The sequence below is a fragment of the Cryptomeria japonica genome, chromosome 8, assembly GCF_030272615.1.
Source record: "Cryptomeria japonica chromosome 8, Sugi_1.0, whole genome shotgun sequence".
Taxonomy (NCBI): Eukaryota; Viridiplantae; Streptophyta; class Pinopsida; order Cupressales; family Cupressaceae; genus Cryptomeria; species Cryptomeria japonica.
The window spans coordinates 139406768-139424567 of record NC_081412.1 but is presented as its reverse complement, the minus strand read 5'-3'; positions in this window follow the sequence as shown (position 1 = coordinate 139424567).

The following is a 17800-nucleotide window of genomic DNA, read 5'->3' as shown; positions in this document are numbered from 1 at the left end:
TGCATTTAGATTTAGATTTTCAATTTAATCTTTGCATGAGATATTATTCAAATAATTGAATTTATTTAATTCAATTTAGCATTTGAATATATTTAGAACTTGACTTTGATTTTCAATTTGGTTTTTGAAATCATGCACATGTATTTGAATTTGGAAGAAATTAGAAGAATATGAAATTAAATGAAATTAGAATTTGGGGATTTGGAAATGGAAGAATTAATTAGCTAATTAAATAATTTAAAGAAACTATTTAATTATGTTAGAAATGGAATTTAATTAAATAATAAAGATTATTTAATTTAAAGGAATTAAATCATAATTAATTAAATAATAAATATTTAATTAATATTTAGAAAAGGGTTGAATGATTAGATGTTTAGAGATAGAAATTGAATAATTAGTAATTTATTTAAATAATAAAGATTATTTAAATTGGGGAGTTAATCATAATTAATTAAATAATAAATATTTAATTAGTATTTAGAAAATGATTAAAATGATGATAGAATAGGAAAATAGAAATTGAGAATTAATTTATTTAAATAATAAAAATTATTTAAATTTGGGAATTAACCATAATTAATTAAATAATAAATATTTAATTAACATTTAGAAAATGGTTAAAATGATTAAATGATGATAGAAATAGAAAATAGAATAATTAGTAAGATTATGAGGAAATATGAAATTAGAAGAATAATATTAATTAACTTAATTAAATAATTAAAGAATTATTTAATCAATTAGAGGAATAATTAGTACATGATCAATAAGACATTTTTAGGTGTCTACATTTGCCCCTCTTTGAGACAAAGTCGGAATGACATTGTTTCAAAGAAAACAAAAAAATTCTGCCCCAATATGCCTTGGTATTGTTGTGTAGTGTAAATATGCCCCCTTGGAAAAGGTGGTCGAAAAATTATAAAATTGAGACCATGTTTTCAATACCAGTGTAAAGAACAAGCGTATGAAATTTCGTGTCATTTCGAAATCGTTTGAGTAGGCTACAAGTTGTTTGAAGCTAGCGGGGACCACGGGCGTCAAGGTGTCATAAAACCCTAATTTTTGAGCTATTAATAGAGAATTCTAGGATTTCATTTGTTCATTTGTGATTTGATAGTTTCTTGTTTTCTTTGCAATTTCTGTGCTTGTTTCTGAGTATTTGATCATCATGGCTGGTTATAGAGCGCAATTGCACTTGTCGGACCGAGTACGTTCATTTTAGAGACCTCCAGGGACTGGCGGCATGGTACTTTTCATTGCTTTTCCCTGATTTTTCCTGTTTTAATTCATTTTTTCCAAAAATTTTCCATGATCACTTTTTGCTCTGCATTACGCAATCACTTGTCGATTTTTACGCATTAGTGCTTAGTGTACCACATTCGCTGTAAATGTTACGCATGCGTTGTAAGTGTCACACATTAGCTGTATCATGCTGCATTCATGTATATCATTACGCATAAGTGTTATTTGTCACACATGCGCTCAGTGTGTCACGCATTAGCTTCAATCGTCACACAAGAGCCATATTTGTACCGCATAAGTCATAACTGTTACGCATTCGTTGTAAATGTAAGTTTTTGTCATGCGTTTGAAAATATTTTATGTTTATCTAGATCCGACATCTGATATTATGATCATTTTCTCATTGCAGGAGAACATTGGAGTGTTATACTATCGCCAAAGCAGACCCAGTGGTCTTGATCTTCGAGCTGACTTACCAGATGATGAGATCGAGCATATCCGTCAGCTTGGTCTATACCATGTATTGCATTTGCTAGAGATTACGGCCAACAGGGCCATGATTACAGCTTTGATAGAGCGGTGGCACTCTGAGACTTGTTCGTTTCATCTTCTGACTGGTGAGGCATCCATTACCTTAGAGGATGTATGGCATATATTACGTATTCCCATTCATGGTGAGAGAGTTGTATATGACCATGATGATGGCATTGCCAGACTATGTGCACTTTTTGAGTGTGAGATTCAGGATTTACAGATCAGTGGTCGTTATGAGATCCCTTGGGCCCAATTAGATTACGATGACCTGACCATTGCATTATGCGATATTGTCGGTGGTATACTGATACCTGACAGACGAGGTCATGGGTTTCCCATTGGATGGGGCAGAGTGCTTCATGATATGATTGTGCATCATCAATTGTATGCTTGGGATCCTTGTCTACTTGCCATGTTGTATTATCAGATGCATGGTATTGTGTATCTGGGATACCGTTCTATCAGTTGTGGTGTTACTTTGCTTCAGACATGGGCATGAGAACACATTTCTATATCTAGGTCTATCATTCATGTAGACTTGCAGCCGGGTGAGCCTTATGCTTTCAGGTATACAACATGTATCAGACATAGGGGTTCGGAAGAACACCTTGTACTGGAGACATCAGTTTGATATATTGCAGTATTTTATTTGGAGACCTTACTTAGATTGCCCCGGTTGGCCTGATGATGTAGTGCACTTGTCTTTCTGCCGACAATAGAGATATCTCATTGGGAGGACCTTTGAGACTCAGCGGATCATAGAGATGTATCTTCCTGGGAGGGTTCTCAGACAGTTCGGTGAGGTACAGGTGACACCTGTGGTTACTGCATATTTTGCTCATGTTTCGCGAGAGGTATCTGATTGGGGTGTGTGTATTCAGCCACATGTTGCCTCTGCTGAGTTTGATTCGTTGCAGCCATTACTTTGGGGTTGGGGTAGGGGTGGAGTGGATTCGGGGATGATAGCGAAGTATGATACGTGGTTTGCTAGGCACGAGCCAGTGCCTTTGACTGATCCTGCTGTTCCTATTACAACACAGCAGATTCGCCATCCGAGACAGCGGTTGAGGATAGATGCAGGGGAGAGAGCCAGTGGACATGGTGGAGACGGTGGAGATGGGGAAGGAGGTGGTGGAGATGAGGATATAGACATTGGTAGAGACACTGAGTTTATTAGTAGTGATGACAGCGATGATTCTTCAGAGTCATTGAGTAGTGATGGTGGGGATGATGATGAGGATATGCCAGAGTTGGAGGATGTGCCTACCACAGAGGGTGGGATAGGAGAGGTTGGTGATGAGGATGAGCTGCAGACTCTGAGAGCGCAGGTACAAAGCTTGGAGGATGAGGTCGCTAGATGAGATATCGAGTGAGAGACCTATCATGCAGATTATGGTGCCCTAGAGACGGAGTGAGTGCGTCTTCAGCGGGAGAGAGATGAGGCAGTGTGACGATGTCAGATCACTATGGATGCCTTCGATTAGCTTTTTAGAGAAGGTACAGATTCACGTGACCAGGGAGAGAGATATTTCACTGCTGTGCAGGAGGCTATTTATTATAGACAAGCATATGAGAGAGCCATCCTTTAGGGTCAGAGAGAGCCTAGCTTCAGTGCATTCATGGGGAGGAGATCGAGTAGATCTACATCATGACAGACTAGCAGTGGTGGTGTTATGAGACCACCTCGACATCCTGGGGCAGGATCTCATGGACAGGATCCACCTGCTAATAGAGGCAGTGTTGGTTGATCATGTTATCTGAGCCTTCGGGCTTATTTAATGTATTCACACACATTATCATTTTTGAGTTATATATATAGCATGTGGGTTTTGGTAATGATCTATGTACTGTTTTGCTTTCTATGTATGCTTATGAGTTCTATGATGCATATCTATTTGAATCCTATATGATTCTAAATGCAATGATAATACATGTATGTAGTAATGATGATCTAAATGAATGCAATAATGAATGTAAATGAACCCATAATGAATGCAAATGAACCTATAATGAATGCAAATGAACCTATAATGAATGTATTTTTGTATGATAATGGTCGAATTAATTTTAACTTAGATACTCCTTGAAGAAATGTTAGTCAGATGGTAGAGAGAAAAATTGATGATAGAAAGAATGTTAGAAAGAATGCGATTTAGATGGGAGATGAGAAACCAACAAACTATCAATAAGCAAATGAGATGAAGATGATAATGAAATTGAATGAATCACGAACCTGTGTCACATATTTTATTGTGTCAATATATATTCATCACTGAGCCTTATTATTTGAGCAATGAAACTTTAGCACATCAGGGTATAAGAAACCAAGATGCAAAGATATCTCATTGTAGAAACAAACACGTAGCAGACAAGGAGTGAACCCTCCATTCTGGGAATTGCGTTAGGGGTCGAGGTATGTGTGGCAATTTCACCTTGATGTGAAGGCTCTTATCACAGACACCCACTAGAGCAATTTCCCTAGAATTTCATCAGTTCACACCACAAACATCAAACAAAGAAAAAAGATAATGCTCATCATAGCTCCTCTAGTCACTTGTGGACATCCTTGAGTAGCATAGAAACAATATCTATCACCAAATGATAAAAAGATAAAGACTGACCTAGACAAAATTCAGCAGCTATACTGACCTTGTGCCTTCGTTCTCAGTTGTTTGATGTGATGGTTGATAATGTCTGATCTCAGAAAATTGCGAACCCCGTTTAAGACTGACCTGTCTGATTTTGAGTGTATCCTCTTCTGTTTAAGACAAGATAATGATCACGTTGATAAGGATATGATACGATTGATAAGATAGTTTGATCAATAGATTGCAGATGTTTGATTAGATAGTCATATCCTTTGTTAACTTCGTGCGAAGTGTTTGTTGGATATCTGCTAGGGTATTTGTTTCTCACAAGACATATTATTGCAAGTTTTTTTTTTGATTGATTGATTTTCGATTTTTTTAGTTCTTTTCCAAGAGCTTTTTCGATGTTTTTGGAATATGTAGATCGATATTTGACTGTTTTTAGATGATTTTTTCAGGACTTTATATGGATGTTTTTGGTATTTCATGATTTCCAATGTTTTTGGGTTTTGAGTTTTCCAATGTTTTTGGATTTTGATTTTTTCAATTGTTTTTGAATTTTGAGTTTTTCAATGTTTTTTGGATTTTGATTTTGTCAATTGTTTTTGAATTTTTTCAGGACTTTATACAATTTTTTGGATTTTTTCAGGACTTTAACTGATTTTTTAGGATTTTTTCAATTATGCCTCTAGTGTGCAAACCTGTATGACATGATGTTCTTTAGAATGCATATGGAGACAAATGAATTTTTGACATGACCTATGTGAATGCAACGTGCAGGATGAAGATGCATTTCCTATTCGAACAAGGTTGACTGTGTTTGTTTTTGCATTTGAATACACCAATTGAAATGGAGGTGCAAAACATTTCATAGATAAGCGGTCAATCGATCTCTAAGGCCCTTCAGAACATTCATCTCAACACACTTAGTGACTAGGTTTTACAAATGGAGACGCGAAAAAATTCCCCATTGGTTCTTGAAACTTTGATCTTCTTTTGCCCATGTGTGTGCAAATGAGTTAATTCCCGCTCTTGTGTTCACTAAAGATCCTTAGCATCCTATACGACTAGCTACATGGATTATTCTAACTTCAAAAGCATCCCGAATAGAGCCTCCCTGCCCGCAAGCCTTGAGAGATCTGACAAGGTTATAGACTATAATTCCTCAAATATTGCTCCATTGCTGGTAGGCGTTCATAGCCTTGATGGAGTTACTTGCATGTTCCCATAGTCAAGATTTTTATTGCATTTGTATACATGATATTTCAGTTATATATCATTGCTCTTTTTGCTTTGAGATGGATATTTGGCATAGCTCTTTTTATTTTATTTTTTCTTTTATTGCCTTGACTTGTAAGTAATGAAACCTACTTGGGTATGACAATTACAGTGGTGTTGAAGTAGAATTTTAGATTTTTCACTAGTCATATGATCAACTAGGTGTCTAGAATGAATTAGAGATTTATTATGTTTGAGGTATAGCAATTGATAGATTGTAGGTTAACAAGTCTCAAATAGTGAAACCACTACCCAACCATAACTAAAGCGTCGTCACAGGGTAATGTTGAGAATGAATGACTTTAGAACCCCCAAAACTTCACGTCCAAATATCTAAGAAAGGCGATGACCCTTGTTTTCTTTAGATGCCAACGAATGATAAACTCGAACAGTTGCCTTGTTTTATTTGATGCTTCTATATAAGAATGCAAAACTTTAAGAATGCAATGCATCTAAAAAGGAAACTACATGTTATGCAGTGTTTTAAATGATATGATATGCAATGCGGAAAGCAAAACCTAAACTATACAGCCCTTAGGTATAATATCGCTTAAGGTGCATGCTGTTCATAGGGTTAGAGATTGGATCTCCCTCCATGGTAGCCAAATGATAGGCACCATTGCTTATGACCCTTGTTATAATGAAAGGACCTAGCCAATTAGGTTCAAATTTCCTTGGCCTTTCTCATTCTGCTAAGTTCCTTTGATTCTCTTTAAGTACTAGATCTCCCACTTGAAAGGTTCGTGGGCGGACCCTTTTATTGTAACTTCGTCTTAGTCTGTTTTGATATCCTTGTAAATGATTGAATGTTGTTTGTCATTTTTCATCAAGGGTTTCTAGTTCTTGTAACCTTGCTACCCCGTAGTCTTCTTCTGATATAATGTTCTGTAAGGATACTCTTAGAGACAGTATTTCTACTTCAATGGAGAGTATCGCTTCAGTACCATAGACCAAGGAATATGGTGTTGCTCCTGTAGGTGTGCGTACTCCTATTCTGTAGGTCCAAAGAGCGGGATTCAACTGGAGATGCCAGTCTCGTCCTGTGTCAGTAACTACTTTCTTAAGAATTTTCAATATTGTTTTATTTGTAGCCTCTGCTTGCCCATTACTTTGTGGATAATATGGCATAGCAAATCTCTATTGTATGTGGAATTTGTCACACAACTCTTTCACTTCCTGGTTTTTAAATGGACGCTCGTTATCTGTACCAAAGCACATTGCAATTCCATATCTACATATAATGTAGTTGAGCATGAATTTTTCTATCTTCTTTCCAGTGGTGTATGTTAAAGGAATCACCTCAACCCATTTTATAAAGTATTCAGTGGCTGTCAAGATAAACTTGTGCCCGTTGGACAAAGTAGGGTTGATTTTACCCACTAGATCTAATCCCCATTGTGAAAATGGCCATGGTGATGTGATGGGTTGAAGATCTTGTGCTGGTGCATGAATAAGGTCTCCATGCATTTGGCATTGTTTACACTTCTGTACATACTTGTAAGCATCTTTTTCCATGGTTGGCTAGTAATACCTTGTTCTTAGCAGTTTCTTTGATAATGGCGGACCGCTTTGGTGAGCCCCACAGATTCCATCATGGACTTCTTTTAAAGCAAGGTGTGCTTCATTCTCATCTAGACATCAAAGAAGAGTACCATCGAAACCCTTTCTATATAGAGTATTAGCTATAATGGTGTATCTAGATGCCTGACGAATAAAGGTCTTCTTTTGATTTCTGGACAGATTTGGTGACATGTATTGGGTATGCAAATAAGTATATATTTCATTGTACCAAAGTGATTCTGGACCCACAATTGCACATACATAGTCTAATAAGGGAGTCTCATATGCAAGTAGCATTAACTGTTCTATGATAAACTCAAACTGAGTTTCATTAGCAGGCATATTCAAAAGAGATCCTATGGTCGCCATTGCATCTGTTGCCTTGTTTTGTATTCTGGGGATTTGTTTGAAGGTAATTTTGCTAAAATGCTACTTGTAATCTTCGACCAACTTTTTATAAGACATGAGTTTGTCATCCTTTGTATTGTAATCATCATTGACTTGGTTTACAATTAACTGCGAATCACCATAGACCTATAACTCTTGTATTTTCCATTGCATCATTGTATGAAGCCCTATGAGGAGAGCTTCATATTCTGCCATATTGTTGGTGCATGGGAAATTGATCCTAAATGACTTGGGTATAACATCCCCTTGAGGAGTAATGAAGAGAATACCTGCTCCAGATCCGTGATTTGTATATGAACCATCAAAGTATAACTTCCACATTACTGAGGCAGTTAGTGTAAACACAGATTCGTTTGGAAAGTCTATCAGCAATGGGTGACTGTCGTGTATAGGAGCCTCTGCTAATTGATCTGCTATGATTTGTCCTTTGATAGCTTTTCTATCTATGTATTATATATCAAACTCGCTCAAGATCATAACCCACTTAGCCAATCGCCCGGTCAATGTCGCTTTGCTCAATAGGTATTGGAGTGGGTCAAACCGTGCAATGAGTTTTACCTTATGACTCAACATGTAGTGTCTGAGCTTTTGGGATGCAAAGATTACTACTAAGCATGCTCTCTCTATGGGGGTATAATTAAGCTCATAGCCGATCAGAGTCCTACTTATATAATAAATGGCTCTTTCTTTTCCATTTTTGTCATGTTGTGCCAATAGAGCTCCCAGAGATGAGTTCGTTGCTAATATGTATAACAATAGAGGTTGTCCCAGAGTAGGAGATATTAACACTAGTGTGTTCAAAAGATAATCTTTTAGAGCTTGGTTCCTAGCATTGTTTTGTCCATTTAAAAGTAACTCCTTTCCTGAGTAAATGATGGAATGGGTGACACTTATCTACTAACTGTGCTATGAATCTCCTTATGGATTGCAATCTTCCTTGTAACCCTCTGAGCCGTTTAAGTGTTGATGGAGGTTGCATATCAATAATTGCCTTGACCTTGGGAGGGTCTATTTCAATTCCTCTGTTTGATACTATAAACCCTAATAGTTTACCTGCTGTTACGCCAAACACACATTTCTTTGGATTTAATCTGACATTATATTGTTCCAACCGATCAAATATCTATGTAAGAACTGCAAGGTGACTTTCTCTGGTTTGTGATTTAGCCAATATGTCATCCACGTAATCTTCCATTATGTTATGGATCATGTCATGAAATAATGTTGTCATGGCTCTTTGGTATGTTGCCCTGGCATTTTTAAGACCAAATGGCATCACATTCCAGCAGTATGTTCCCCATGGGCATGTAAAGGCCATTTTATGTTGATCTTTTGGTGCAATTTTAATTTGGTTGTATCGTGAAAAACCATCCATTAAGGATAGCATCTCATTTCCAGCTGTGAGGTCAACTATCATGTCGATATTAGGTAGTGGGAAGTAATCCTTAGGGCAAGCTTTATTTAGATCTCAAAAATCCGTACAGATTTTGATGCCTCCCGTGGGCTTAGTCACAGGTACCAGGTTGGATATCCATTCCGCGTAGTCAATAGGTTTGATAAAACCTACATCCAACAACTTTTGTAATTCTATTTTAACCAGCAATGTAATACTTGGATGCATCTTTCTTAATTTTTGCTTGTAAGGTTTAACTCCTGGTATCAATGGTAAGTGATGCAACACTAATTCAGAATCTAAGCCTGACATTTTTGAATAGGATGAAGCAAAGTTGATAGGTCACGACTTAAAAAAATGAATGAATCTATCTTTTTCTTCTTTGCTCAGTGATTTTGCCAGATGGATGTTATGTACAACTTCCCCTTCTGCTATATTTACTTCTTCTGTTTCCTCTATAAGTAATGCTGAACTTTCTCTTTCCATAGGAAGATTTCCCAAGTTATTAGGGGTAGTTTGATCCTTATCTTCTGTTTGAGAAGTACTTTCTTCTCCGAAGTACGCCATTCTATTTAGGTCTATAGAAAACCCTGCTTTATGATCACCTTGCGGAAATCCCTTTTTGACTCCTAAAAATTCTGAAATCGCTTCGTCATTTTCAAACCAATCCAGCGTTGGTTTTCCTTCTTGCCCCCAATCAATCAAGTGTGAATGTACTTGGGGTAAATCATTACTCCCTTATTTAGTAGACTTGGATAACATGAAGACTTGATTATTTGACTGGCTTTGTGTATCTTCATCTTGTATAAGCCTTATTTGATTCCTTAATATTACACTTTCTGGTGGGCTAGAATCATGGAGTGATAAGAATTCGTAATCATGAGAATTTGTCTCACTGTCAATATATGTTTCATCATATGGGCTATCATCACTTATTTCTTCTTGTTCCTATCCCTGATTCCTTTGTAGATTGACTGGTCTTCTTTGTGCATTAGTGACCCTTCTTAAGCCAGGTATAAGCCTTTGCAATCTTTCTTCATCTGTTTCGTCTGGTTGAGCCTGAGTGGCTTCTTGTGGTAAAAGTAGTGACAATAACCATGGGTGGGAATCAGGTGGTAGGGGTAATCCTGCATCTGTTGCCACATTAGCCTATACTATTGTGTCAATAACTGCATCATTTTGTAAGTCCGCGGTGGGTTCTTGCAAGAGTTGTCTCATGTCTTCCCCATCTGATTCTGTGCTTGGTGATGTAGGTACCTGATTGCTTGTTTGAGTTGAAGATGGAAGAGACTATGTGGACCAATTCCTTTGTGATATGTAATCTGATGGTTTGCTTGGTCGATTTAGTATATCAAGGGTACACTATCTAGCTTGTGTGATATGTTGTACATGCTTGTATCCCAATCCTTGATTTCCTAGATTATCATTAGGAACAATAGGTTCCAGTCTTCCTTTCTTTTGTAACCCTAGGCCTGTGGTACCATCATATCCATGTCTTTGGAGTATTTTGAATCCATTGCCATACTGATTTGTGTGTATTCTGGGTGTTGTCATATGATCTTCTTCTCTATATATCCAATGGTTAACATCTTCATTCAAGGATTATTCTTCTAAGTCTCCCCATATAATGAAAGGGCATGAGTCTGAGTATTCGACAATTTCTTTTCCTTTGTCTTTCTTTTGTATTGTAGTGTGAGGTTTCCCAAAGGACTTAGGAGAAAGAGACAATTGTTTCCCATTTAAAGTATTTGCAATAGAGTACTCTCCACAACCCATATCCTTTATTTGTAAGGAGGATGTCGTAGGCATATCTTGTTGTATTTCTATGATTTTCAATGTTTCCAACTGTGTAGTGAGAGGTGCAACCTGATTGATAGGTACCTGATTATCGACACTATCTTTTAGATAATTACAATGTTGAAATGGATTTGGATCGCCCTTTATGGTGATTTCAATACCATTGTATGGGAATTTGACACACTGATGAAATGTAGATGGTATTGCTTGCATAGTGTGGATCCATGGGCGACCCAATAACATGTTATATCCCAGCTCTCTGTCCAAGACTTGAAAAGCTATCTCTGTCATTATTGGTCCTACTTGTACAGGTAATGTTACAATGCCTTTAGATGGACATTATTCATCATCGTAAGCCTTGATGTTTATCCTTTTGGAAGAATCAATGTGAAGTTCAGAATATCCTAGTGCTTTGACCAGTTTTAAGGTACAAATATTCAGACCGACTCCCCCATCTATAAGTACTCTTCTGATTCTTTTCTTGTGAATGTAAGCTTCTAGATGTAGTGGGTCATTATGAAGCAATTTATCACTAGGAATATCTTGTTTTGTAAATGCAATATGTGTACCTTGTGTCAGATTTCCTACCATAGACTAGAAGGCACGTTCATCTATATCTCTGTCCACTACCGAATCTTGAAGTGCTTTGTCCAGTATAGCTCTATGATTGGGTGAGATACATAGTAGTTCGAATAAGGATATTTGTGCCAGAGTTTTCTTAAGTTGCTGAACTACATTGTAAGTCCCTATTGCTGGTGGTTGATTTTGTGGTATCCCTTGCAAGGTTACCTTTGACCTGCGAGTAACCACTGCACAATCTCTGTCTCTGGGAGTAATTGTGATTGTAGCAATTGTATCATTTGTATCATAGGCTATCTTATCTAGATTTATATTATTTCCTTCTTCATAGTCCCAATGTGTATGTTTAACATTCATAATATGTTCAACGAGTTCATCCTCAAACCAATTTGAGTGAGATGGTTGATCCTACCCCCAGTCTTGGAGACAAAGATTTGTATCATCATCGTACTTTGGTCGTTTAGATATCTTGCAAATTTGGTTGTTATCTTTATGAGTGTCTTGATATTGGTCCTCCTGAACAGGTGTTTCTTGTGAATCATCGTTTGTTATCTCTCCTGAGCTAATGGCATGAATAGTGTAGTCGTATGAGACTTTCGTGTAATTAGCTGTGTTGTCTTGGGTACCTGATGTGGTAGCTTTTCTCTTGTCATGCTTAACAAACAGATCCTTAAAAATTGTATGATTCATGTTTGTTGAGGTCTTATCCGTATCAATTGTGATATCCCCTTGGTCTATCATATCTTGGACCAAGTTTTTCAACTTGTAGCAACTTGCCGTTTTGTGACCTTTAGTCCTATGATAATTGCAGAAATCATTCTCATTCCACCATGTGGGTTTGAAAGGGCCTGGTTCATATACTCTTACTTTAGGTAGAGTGATCATGTTTGTCTGTATTAAATTTTTGAGCGTTGACTCAATAGGTTCTCATAAAGGTGTGTAATTTCTTCTTGGAGCGTTTACCCTGGGGTATCTTGTGTTTGTATTTTGCGTAGCATTTACATTGGTTGAGGTTGTGTTATTCCTGGTATGTGGATTTGTTGACTGACTCGTTCCAAGTGATAAAACGGGTTGAGTTCTGTTTATTGTTCTGGCGTCTACAATACCATCATTGGTCACATTTTTGTTTTTTGACCAAACCTTAGATTTGTCATTATTATTGGTATTGCCATACTTAATAAGACCTTGTTCTACCAAGCCCTTCTCACATTTGAGAGCCTTTTCTATGATTTGTTTGAATGTGGTAAGACACTGCATTTGTATGGGATATTATATCTTAGGAATCAAATTTTTTGTAAACATATCCACTTGCTCTGTTTCTGGGATAATTGTCTTGCATCTCCTGTAGAGAGCCCTCCATCGTTGTATGAAGGATGCAAATGTTTCATTCTCGTATTGCTTAGCGGCACATAAATCCATCAAAGTAACCGGGGTGTCAATGTTGTGCGAGAAGTTTACAATAAATTGTTCTGCTAATTCTCCCCATGACGTGATGGTTGGTGGTAGATGTGAAAACCACTCTAAAGCTGGACCTCCCAGACTTTTAGGGAATAGTCTCATTAGGTAAGTATCTTCCGAGGCAACTTCTATACATGCCGTAAAAAATTCTCTGATATGATCTCTAGGATCACCCTTCCCTCGATATCTATCAAATTTGGGCATTTCAAAATGTTGTGGGAAGGGTGGCATGTATAATGTGTGATCAAATGGATAAGGATGTAAGTCCTGCATTGTGTAGCTCTTTTTATCATTACCAGTTTGCATGGTCGTCATCTGTTGTTGTAAACTCTGTACTTGCTGTGTCAGAATATCTATTGATGTCAAAGGTATACCTTGTGTGTGTGTATGTCCCGCAAAAGGATTCGTAATTGCATAACTAGGAGGTTGTTGAAATGTACCAAGATTATAACCTTGTGTATTGTGTGTTCCCGTAGGTACTGTAAAATAGGCGACATGTGAACCCATGTTTGGTTGACTTGTACCTATTGTATTGGTAATACCTAAATTTGGATTTTGATAACCATATGTGGATCCCGTAGAATAGGAAACTAAAGGTTGGTTTACACTTGTTGCTTGCGTTTGAATAGGTGTTGAGATACTTGACATTATCGGTATGCTCTGTGATGGTATACTAGCATTGATCACTGAAGATGACACGCTTGTTTGAAAGTTTGCACTTGTGTTGACATTTGTTGGAATAGGTACGTTTTGAGGAAGACTAGAGGTCATTGCTTGTATTTGCGTCAAGGGTAGTGTTGATTGTTATCTTGACCTAAAGTTTTTCCTGGTGGTAAAATCTTTGTGACATCAAAATCCTTAGGTAATTTTGCCCCATTTTTTATTAACAGCGAAAGATACTTGTCCACTATGTATAAGTGCATCTAGGATCATGAGGATATGCGGGTCTTGCTGTGCGGGCTCAATTTCTTCCTTTGTCAGATGTTGTTGTAATTCATTTATGGTGGACATTGTCTATGTACCTGAGTGTTGACCTATTGACATGTCCATGTTCCAAGTAGGGTTTATAGACTGTGTGTTGTTCGGATCCATTATTCCTTTTGCTTTCTGGGACCTTGTGATGGGCATCTAAAATTTCCTATATGATGATGGTTCTATGCTAAACGATGACCTAACACTAGACAGTAGACGTAATTATGAGGTATGCAATACTATACTAGACTCTCTATTGAGGATTTTGATGTGAGACCTTTTTAGCCTTTCTAGCTTTCTCTAATGCAAGTCTTTCCATTTGTTGACGAAGTTGTTCGGCCTCAATCTCTCTATCAATCTTACGGGCAATCCTAGACTCAATATCTATCTCGTATATAACTCCCATATACTGGGGTGCACTTCTTCTTAAATCCCAAGCTAAGTTAGCTAGACCATCAATGATTTCTCGTTGACCGCCATTTGGAACTAGATTAGGTTTCTCGAGGGGGAGCAAGCGATCACCTGGGAGACCCATGAAGGCACATGCTATGGACCTATAACTAATAATGGACTTAGACGTATATGATAAATGGTGGACTCTGCAACTAATATGGATGATAATGCAAAAGACTTAGGATGATAATGAGGACGTAAGATAGGACTATGCAAAAGACTATGGATGATAATGAGGACGTAAGTAGGACTATGCAAAAGACTAAGGATGATAATGAGGATGTAAGTGGGACAATGCAAAAGGTCACAAGTATGTAAGGACGTTTTGAGAATCAGTTTCAAAATGGACTTTGTTCTTGGTAACCTCGTGTGTAGGACAATGTTTTGCAGTTTTCCAAATTTGAGAACAATGGTTGGTAGGTATGTATAGCTGACTGACTCAAATTTCATACAATCTCAAAAAATTCAGAGATACATGGGATAGGGCCTAAAATAGCCCAAAGGACTGACTCAATACTGGTCTATCACAATGATACATAAAAAAGCACGGAATACAATCTTAGGCTGGATAGTGGACACCATCCAGTGAGACCGTTACAATAAAATACCGAAGCAAAATGAATAGATAGAGAGTCTGGCAGCACTGGCTCCACTCCACGGCACACACTTCTCGGGCATACCAGGCTCTCTTACCCCGAATATCCAAAGATCTTTTAGCCGAGGGATTCCTATATCATAGTGTAAGGTACATGAAGGGTATCTATGGGGTACGATCCACACTCCCAGAATCACTGAATGTAGGATTTTTGGCAACTAATTTGGTTCTTAGTATTAGGTTTCGAGGGGTCCCGATCCAATGATGGATTCTCAGAGCAAGCCACTTATGGCTTTAGTTGAGCTTATCGGTGCAGGGAAGGCCCCCACATACGTCGAATTCACTCAACACTCTACCTGCCTGACCAGTATATTTATATAGTGGCTCGAAAAACTCGCTCGAGAGTACGCTGGGAGAGATGATATCCCCAACGCATCCCAATTCGAAGTACCTCTGTGGGGTGATGAAATCCCCAGTCAAAGATACCCCTCACTACGTAGAATAAAAGAAAATTTGGATGTCGTTGTCACCTCCCTTCTTTCTCCCTTAGGCCCGATGGCGGGTAGAAAGTCAGTTAGTGCAATAGTAGGTCCACCCCAGACACAATGAAAAGTTCTTTTCCCTTAAGAAAATGAAAAATGATTTAATCTAATGCAGCCTGATTCACGTTCTTTTTATAGCCCAAATTTAGGTGTTAGATCCGCATGTGCATGTCAATTTTAAACACCAAATCCAAGAATGAAGGCATACATGTCAATTTTAACCATTTGTTTGATTTTTAAGCACCAAAAACCAAGTGTGAGATACACGCATGTCAATTTTAACTGTTGTTGATTTTAAGCACTAAAAATTGAAGTGTGAGATACGTGCATGTCAATTTTAGCCCATGTTCATTTTAAGCACCAACAACGAAGTGTGAGATTATCCATGCATGTCAATTTTAACTGTTGTTGATTTTAAGCACTAAAAATTGAAGTGTGAGATTATCCATGCATGTCAATTTTAACTGTTGTGAGATTTGCATGCAAAATTACTAAAGTAATCCTCTCTGCGAATCTGCCATAGGCTGTAAACAGAAGATTAGTAGCCAAAATAAACCAACAAAAAACAGAAACTGAGAACTTGATAGAGGCGATTGCGTAATACTACCTGAGCGATTGCGTGATACTTACTGAGCGAATGCGTGAATCTAATAGAGCGAATGCGTAAATCTGACAGAGCGAATGCGTGACTTTATCTGCTCAATTGCATAGCACTAACAGGTCGATTGCATGACAGAATGCAAACAACAAAAGAAATTAGAAAAATATAAGAAAACTAAACCCGATCAGGAACCTGCGAAACCAATTGTGAAGCCCTGGCCAAATCCCTCATCATCCATTCAATATTGATTAGATCATATTTAATTGTATAAGAAAGAACTAGGCTATTATATTTGTCTAGGGCCAGTTGTTCTTCTAAATCCTGTATCAATTTTTTTGCTTGGAGAAATTTTTGATATCGTTTAGCTTCCCTCCTTTGTTGTTTCATCCTTCTCGGCCCTGAAATTTTGAATTGAACTTTTCTTGCCATAAACTTTGTTAATCAAATCCTAAAGTAAAAAGAAATTTTGATCCCGGATTAACCAAATTTAGGATAGAATTATACAAAATTGATAACAGACAGAAGAAAAATAAAACAACAATTAACCCTGCGGATGCGTGACCCAGAAAGGGTGATTGTGTGATCCGGACAGGGCGATTGCATGACCCTATCTAGATGAATGCGTGATTCTGTCTATGCGATTGTGTGATGATGTAAGCTTGATTGCGTGACGGAAAATCTTCTCTCAAAATTCGTGCAACCTGCAAAAAAAATAAAATAAAAAATCTGCACAATCTGCAAAAATCACACAGAACACAGAAAAAGGTTAAATTGTTGTTAGTTCACGTCGGGTTCACCAAAATGTAACGCATGCTAGAATTCATTCTTCAAATAAACAAAGCTATCAATCAGAAGCACAAGGGAAATCACAAATCCCTATCTAATCAACAAATCTAACAAACTAGACAATGAAATGATACAATCAAAGCAATAGGAATTATGAATGAAATTAATTAAAGCTTGGTGACTGCGTACTGCTTCCATTGCTCTTCTCCTCTCCGTGGTATGATGGCTCTCAGATATTGCGCTGGTAACCTGCAAGTGACACAAAGATTCAAAGTTCGTGATTCAGATTAAAGATTGAGGAGGATTGAAAATGGAGATTGGATGCTCAATTTATAGAAAATTGGATGAGATTGATTGAAAGGTGGAACAGAATGATTAAGAGGTGTGAATTCAGGTGAGCTCAAATGCAAGTTGATAGTTGAACTGCTGATTGTAGGAGTGAAACTCAAAAGATTGAATAGATTAAAGGAGTCAACTGATTGAGAAAAAACTGACTGAAGGAAGAAAAAGAATGATTGGTGGAAATAAAGAAGATGACACAGAGAGCTTAATTTAGAAAAAGCTAACTGGAAGATGGAAATAGAAGTTGAAGAGATAAATGATTTAATTAATTAATTGATTGAATTAATTAATTTAGCATGTGCTTGCATTTAGATTTAGATTTTCAATTTAATCTTTGCATGAGATATTATTTAAATAATTGAATTTATTTAATTCAATTTAGCGTTTGAATATATTTAGAACTTGACTTTGATTTTCAATTTGGTTTTTGAAATCATGCACATGTATTTGAATTTGGAAGAAATTAGAAGAATATGAAATTAAATGAAATTAGAATTTGGGGGTTTGGAAATGGAAGAATTAATTAGCTAATTAAATAATTTAAAGAAACTATTTAATTATGTTAGAAATGGAATTTAATTAAATAATAAAAATTATTTAATTTAAAGGAATTAAATCATAATTAATTAAATAATAAATATTTAATTAATATTTAGAAAAGGGTTGAAT